Here is a 7,174-nt window from a genome sequence, read left to right as displayed (position 1 = left end):
GCGCTCGAAACAGCTGTGAAAAAGCCTGTTCCACAGTTACCCTGTCTGAACAATATATACTCTGGGGTTAGCAGTCTGTTCACCGCCAAAAGCATCCGCACTGTTTTCTGAGGTCTCCAAACTAGTAAGGTCAAATCGTAGAAGACTCAGTCTCACGGGCATAAAAGATATCAGCTCTCTCATTGTCTCACCTTTTGTGTCTCACAGTGAAGCAGCAGCCAGCACGTTTCCACTCTAAAGCATGAATAGATGAAACAGAATCACAGAATCAGGAAGGCTGGAAGGGATCTCTGGAGATCATGCAGTCCAACCCCCCTGCCAAGGCAGGGTCAGTCTAGAGGCCCTGACACAGGAACACGTCTAGGTGGGTTAGAATGTCTTCAGAGAGGGAGACTCCACAACCTCCATGGGCAGCCTATTCCAGTGGTCTGCCACCCTCCATGTAAATAAGTTCTTCCTCAGGTTGAGGTAGAATTTCTTGCATTTTAGTTTACAGCCACTGCTCCTCATCCTGCCACTGGGCACTACCGATAAGAACCTGGCACGATACTCTTGACACCTGCCTTTAAGATATTTATATGTACTGATACAGTCAAAGGATAACATTCTCATACCCATTGCTGGCAAAACCAGTATCAAACAAACGTGGGCAGTGGGTAGGCTCCCTCTGCAGCAGCACAGTTTTCCTAGGGGACAAGCCAAAATGTGCCCCCACTCCAGTCTGGGAGACAGTGTTTGTTCTGTGACTGATGATCAAAAGAATGTGGAAATAAAATAACCTCTTAGCTATGGGAACAGCATGCAAACCATCAAGACACAATTTTGAAAAATACATTAGAAGAAAATGTGTTTACTGTCTTGAGCAGTCCAAATGAAGAAAGCATGCAGGCTGTGCAACAGTAAAAGGTGGGCACATTCAAAGAGAATTAGTGTCAGCACTCATTACATCCACCCCCATCAATGTCCTCCTGCAGGCTAAACACTATCATCAAGACAAGCTGTGGACACTCTGTACCTCTGTAAACAACTGAAGACATCGCTCCCCAGGAATTCTGAAACACAGATCTCAGAATAGCTTAATTTGGAAGGGACCAGTGGAGGTCAGGTCTGGCGCATCTCTCCTGTCTCATCACCTGCTCAGGGCAGGGACAGCACCAACTGTGCAAAAGTTTTCCTCAGGATTTCATTCAATCAAGTCCGAATAGCCCCAGGAAGAAGATTGTACAGCCTCTCTGGGCAACCTGCGGCTCTGCTTCACCCTCAACTGTAAAGATTTTTCCTTTTTATTTAGTAATCACCTTCACTGCAACCTGTGTCCACAGCCCCTGTGTGGTGTCCTGCTGTCTATATATTTTCCCTTGCTTATCCAGGTGTTACAGCACCATTAGTAACTGCAGCAAAATCAGTTTCAAGCAGAGTTTAGAAGTCTCCACAACTCAAGCACTTGGTCAAGTACCCCTACCGTAGTTCAGAACACAGCAGTTACCCTGTTCCCTTTGCCAACTGGAGAACAGGTATGGCCAATGTAAACTTGGATTAAGATTAATACTGAAATCACAAGAATCCCAGTGCAGAAAGAGCTGCTACAGAGCAAAGCAACAGAAAGCAAGGTAAAATCTGAGGTGAAGTAAAATTTTGGATTTGCCCAGAGGAAATCCTCCAATCTACCCCTCAAACAGAGGTGATTAGTTTCAACATTAATTAAAATTACTGTGGCAGAATAAATTATTCCAAACATCTTTCAAAATTGATTAAAAATGCTGCCATTCAAACTTAGCAAGTCAGGTTTGCGAACATGAACCAGCTGGGGTCCACTGAAGCTGTAAGATTTGCAGTATTTTTATGGCGTCTATAAAGCAGAGAGAGAAATGTAATTTATCTGGTTTTCAGTAGTGAGATGTGGTGTGGAAAGTCTTGGTTGTGGGTGATTTGTCACATCTTTGACCAACCTGTTACTGCTGGGAAACAAGTATGCAGCAAGTCTTGGCTACAATAGTATGTATATCATAGGGCAGTGTCTGCTTTTTATATAATGGATTTTAAACACTTTTCCTTAACTGAAAACATTAAGAGCCCATGCTGCCAAGACAGAAGTCATTTCATGTGTGCTGAAACCTTGTGAGAGTGTTAGGATCTAAGAGTGAGATGTAGGAAGAGTTTTTAGCCTGAGAGCAGGCTAGTCTCACACCCCTTGCCTGTGGTCACATATTTCACTCTGAGAAAGAATTGCTCAACCACCATAGTGTGTCTCAGAAAGGGAGATGCATGCGTCCATCTTGTCTTTGCTCCTTGCATTGGGTTTTCTTCAGAGTTCTTCTGGCTCTTTACTTCCCTCATTTCCCTAGACTTTTGCCCTTTCAAGAGGAGGATGTCCTTACAGTCCTTGTCAGGTTCTTACAGAGCCCAGAAAGTGGTGCTGTGCATCTTCCTCATCTCCCTCACGTTGCCAACTATTGATTGGCAGGGTTACGGACCAGCTCCACGCTTATTAAAATGGTTGCACCTCCTTGGGAACTGTTTATATTTCCAGAGCTGTCATTAAAGGCCTTTTATCTTCTTAGTACAGCTTCTTGCATCAGTCATTCCAACAAAAGGTGAGCCATCTGGATTGCTCTTAATTTTAACTGGTTGTGGGGACAAAGAGGATTCAAAGGGTAGATATAAAGCTGGTGCCTAAGAGCCACCACATTTCCCGCAGCACCATAAGGAGCAGCAGAGAGAGAAGTCTGGTCAGACCTCTTGCACTGTCATCAAGATGTTTTCATCTTGCCCTCCTAGCTGAGGCTGGATCCTCAGATCTCACTGGAGAATATAAATATAAAAAGCTATGTTCCAGCAGTGCGTACCTAAGCATAGCATGTGATATAACTCAGTAATTATCTTAGTGAGTTTCTGAAAATTAAGCAGCAACAAAATTAAAAAGTTGCTGAAACAAATGATTTAAAAACCTCACTGCTTGACTTCTCCATCTGTTCTGAGAGCTGAGCCGTATTGTTGTGTAATTTTAATATGTGCTTTCTTAATTTCAGTTAACTATGGATTATTTTGCTAGCTGGTATTCTTTAATGATTAATAAGCAGGCTGAGTAAATGTTAAGTATTTTTAAATGTGCTTTACATAGCAAGAGTTGGAACCAACAAAAATTTCACTTCAAAATTTATCTTTCCAATAACATGCTGAAAATATTGAAGAGTCATTTATCTTCTGGCAACACAAAGAAGCCTTAAAATAAAGGCAGGAGGAGGGGAAGAGAGGGGGGGATAACACAGATGGTGAGCTAACCAGCACTGGCATTTCAGAGATGTCTATGCAGCTGGTGTGAAAAGATGTTTTAAGCCCTTAGCAATCCATTTAGGCACTTCTTCAAGTTCGTAATTTTCCTGACTTGGTGAACTCAGCTGAGTTGCCTGGTGACACCAATTACTAGGTCTTTCCTAATGATACCCTCTGCTTGATCCTTCAGATTTGGACAGGAGTCCACATGCAAACATGCCATATTGCAAAACCTGCTGGTGACAGAAACCTCAGAGGGGTTCAGACACCATTTAGAGTTTCAATCTCATCCTCCACAGTCCTGTTTCTCCACCACAAATCATGTTTCCCTCATGTCCTTGACTGTGCTTCTTGATGGACTACTCACAGTGCCACCACTCCTTTTTGATAAGTTTCCAGCTGCTTGGCTGCTCTGCCCCTCATAAAACTCCATTCCAGAAAACATGTCTGTAAAATCTGTTTCACTTGCACAGTAAGGCTACATGGGGCTGCATAAACACAAGAAAACAACTATCATACTTTTTCTAGCACATACTTGGGCTGAAAATCCTGGTTTACTCTGTTGCATTCATAAAGGTGCATTTCTCCAATGGATTTTATGGCTGCTTTGGAAAATGGTACTGTGTCTTATGTGGTCTCTGAATCACTAGCAAAAAGTACAGAGACAAACTTCACATAAGCAGGTGAAAATCTGCTTTCAATAGTGTAACAAACTATTGTTTGATGTACCAGTCATCAGGAATGGATTCAGGCTGAACCTTAGGTTGAATTTCTGGTTTTGGGATAGAGTTTCCACCCAACCTCCCCTGGTCCTACCCCACTCACAGTTTCAGCAGCTGCTGGTTCTGCCCTTGGCTGACAGTGGCAAGGTTCCAGGCTTTGATCCCTCCTCCTCCTACCACTCCCACTTCAGACAGGATGAGTTTTGGGTGCAGCTTTGGCCTCTTAAGCTTAGTCAGACAGAGGTGCCTTTTCTGAGTGTTCACCACCCAGAGAGGTTTATTTTTTTTTAGTGCTTGAGCTTTCATATCATCGAAAGGGCTCAGATACTATGAGAGCTATCAACACGTGTTTAGTAATCTCCACATCTGTCAGCCCCCTGCCACCAGCCAGCCAGGCTAAGCCAGAGGAGCTGGCTTAGCTTCCAAAGGAGTAACTTACACCATCAACTCCTGGATGTGGAAAGAGCTGCACATGGGTTTGTATGGTCATTGCTTACCCTTATTGGAAAAGTTAGCCTCTGGTCCACTCTGTTTATTTCTAGAGATTAGTGATAAATATAGTGAAGCTAAATACACATATTTTGCAACCTTTCCTTCCTTGCCCTGCTTGTTCTGTTGATGGAAAGAAAGCAGCAGCAACAAAGGTCATTCATCACTATATGTGTCGTCAAGTGCAGTGGAACAAGGTCTTTTATTGTTCTTATTCTTTTAAACTTTTTCAAAACCTTTTTGATCAAGTTTTTAAAAGGCTTCAAACTAGCCTTTAAATTGTTCCAGAGCTTTTCTGCACATCTAAGAGAGGGAGTCCAGAGTTCACCTAACAAATGTAATTTTGCAGCTTTGTAAAAAGAAACTGCAAATTTATTTCACTAAAATAAGTAAAAACACTGGCACTGGTTTCTGTTGTTTCATGTGATCCTATAAGCTGATGAACAGTAGCTACACAGTAGGGTGTAGATAGATTTTTTTCATTTAAGATAATAGTGAATTTGAGAGCAATTTTTCCAGATACTAGAATGCAAGCTAAAAATAAATTTCATTGTGGAGAAGCACTATGCCCATCTTCCTCTCTGAAACTACTTTCTTAGAAATTGCAAGGAGACAGCCCCATCATCACCCATGAGTAATTTCCCTGCCTGCAGCACAGAACTGGCTCTGTGGGCCAGTCCCTATAAAGGGCTTGGGGAACAACAGTAAGGTATGTGCTTCCCCAAAATGGGAAAAAATCTATTTCTAAGCCAGGAATCCCAATGCTGAGATTCCATTGAGCAGGTAGAGCTCAGAATAGGATCCAAATGGAAAATGGAAGAAGCTCAGCCTTGATCTCCGTGGAGCTGGCCAGAGGGATGTGCTGAGATAGCAGATCTGCACCAAGATCTGCCCAACAAGGATCTACCCTAGAACCCTTTCCCAAAAGTTGGTACTCATGTCTTTGTTTTTAGAGACCTGAGCAGAACTTATTCACTCATTTTTTAAAATCTAGGAGGGAATGTTTTCCCAGACACAGCCCTTTAGGTACTCACATACTGACTGAACAAGTCCCTTTGGAAATGGTGAAGGAGGTCTAATTCTCTGCCCCACATCTCTCACAGGAATGAATTAACTATATCCCCTACCAAAAATTTGGGCCAACAACCATATTAAGGAGCCACTGCATGTAATACAGAAATACCCAGTTTGAGACAGGACCAAATCTCCATCTTTTCTCACCTTGTAAGCCTGTACTCAGGCTTTCTTTCCTGTGCTTGCTCTGGTACATCTCCATGCAGCCTCAGTACAAAATGAACTGTACTGAAGCTATCCCCTGTAGCTGGTTTTCCAATTTGCCCTTTAAAAAAACCCTTAAAATTGCCCTTAAAATTTCAGTGATTGAGTTGGTCTGATCTCCATAGGCAATTTCTCCTAGGGCTCAACTAATGTCCCTGATTACAAGGTGGAAGCCAAGAAACACTGGGTGGCCTTGAGTCACTAAATTGTAAGAAATCCCAGACATCTGAGAAGATTGCATCCTAAAAAGACATAGTAGAACAGGTGGGATCTTTTCTGTTAATGGCAGGAAAGTGGACAAAGAGCTACTGCTCTCTTCTTCAGAGAGGAAGGCTGTGCCTTCAGCAGTGGGGCACGTTAAGGGGAAAAAGCAAGGTCCCTGCCCACCAGTGGGAATGTTGTCCTGGGGTGCTTGGCTTGGGAGTTTGACATGACAGGCACAAATCCATACATCCCAGCCAAATATATTATATGTCAAATTAGATATTACACAGAGACACTAATAACTCAGGTGTAAACCAATAGCGTCTATGTATATATATACCCTTGTTATTAAAAGTTTAGTACTTAACATATTTTGTATGAGTCTTCCAGATACAAATATAGTTTCATGTTTCTTTACATGTCAGCTTGGCAAGCCTTAGAGAAGATATTTCCTCTAAGAGAACAAATTAAAGCAACTCTAAAACAAGCCAGTTACTGCTCAACAGCCTGGGTGCCTGCCAGCAAGAAACAAATTGATGAATATTTAGCTGTGTCAGTAACAGAGAATTGCAAATTCTCAGAAAACTTTTTGTTTGTTTGTTTGTTTGTTTGCTTGTTTTTTTCCCCTGGTGATGTCAGCTTTACAATAGTAAAACCAAAGGTAGAGCTGGCAAGGCTGAAGTTATTAGAATTGCAGGGTGCTTACAGGGCAGAGCATAGGGGCTGGGATGATTACATCTCCCAAGGCAGCAGGAAAGGCTGGGAAAAATCCACAGACAAAACAATACATCCAACCTGCATCTCTCCTCCTCATCCCACAGGTGAACCCATGCTCAGCTTGGCATCACCAAATGCAGAGACCCAGTGGTGTAATCTCCATAGCCCTGGAGTCCTCCAAAAAATGCTCATGCTGATGTAGATCGCAAATGAGTAATTTTCCAGGCAGAAGGATGATTGTTTCACCTCTGTAATCCCTGCAGAAGGGCCTGCTTCTTGACATGAGCACTAGAAGGACCTTCTATGTCAAGTTTTCACTGTTATTTCCAAAAAGCCTTATGAGGTAGAAATACTGGTTTGAAATACAGTGCTAGGATATGGAGAGCTTTAAACTCAGAATTATGAGTTGGGTCACTAGCTAGAAGTTAATGAAAAAATGAGGGATTTTGAAGAGCTGAAGGTAGCAATGTGCTCTATGTAGGGAGGGAAAG

This window comes from Corvus brachyrhynchos, unplaced genomic scaffold (assembly GCF_000691975.1).
Source record: "Corvus brachyrhynchos isolate BGI_N302 unplaced genomic scaffold, ASM69197v1 scaffold14, whole genome shotgun sequence".
In the NCBI taxonomy this organism is placed as follows: domain Eukaryota; kingdom Metazoa; phylum Chordata; class Aves; order Passeriformes; family Corvidae; genus Corvus; species Corvus brachyrhynchos.
The sequence above is the reverse complement of the archived record's forward strand: the minus strand, read 5'-3'. Positions refer to the sequence as shown.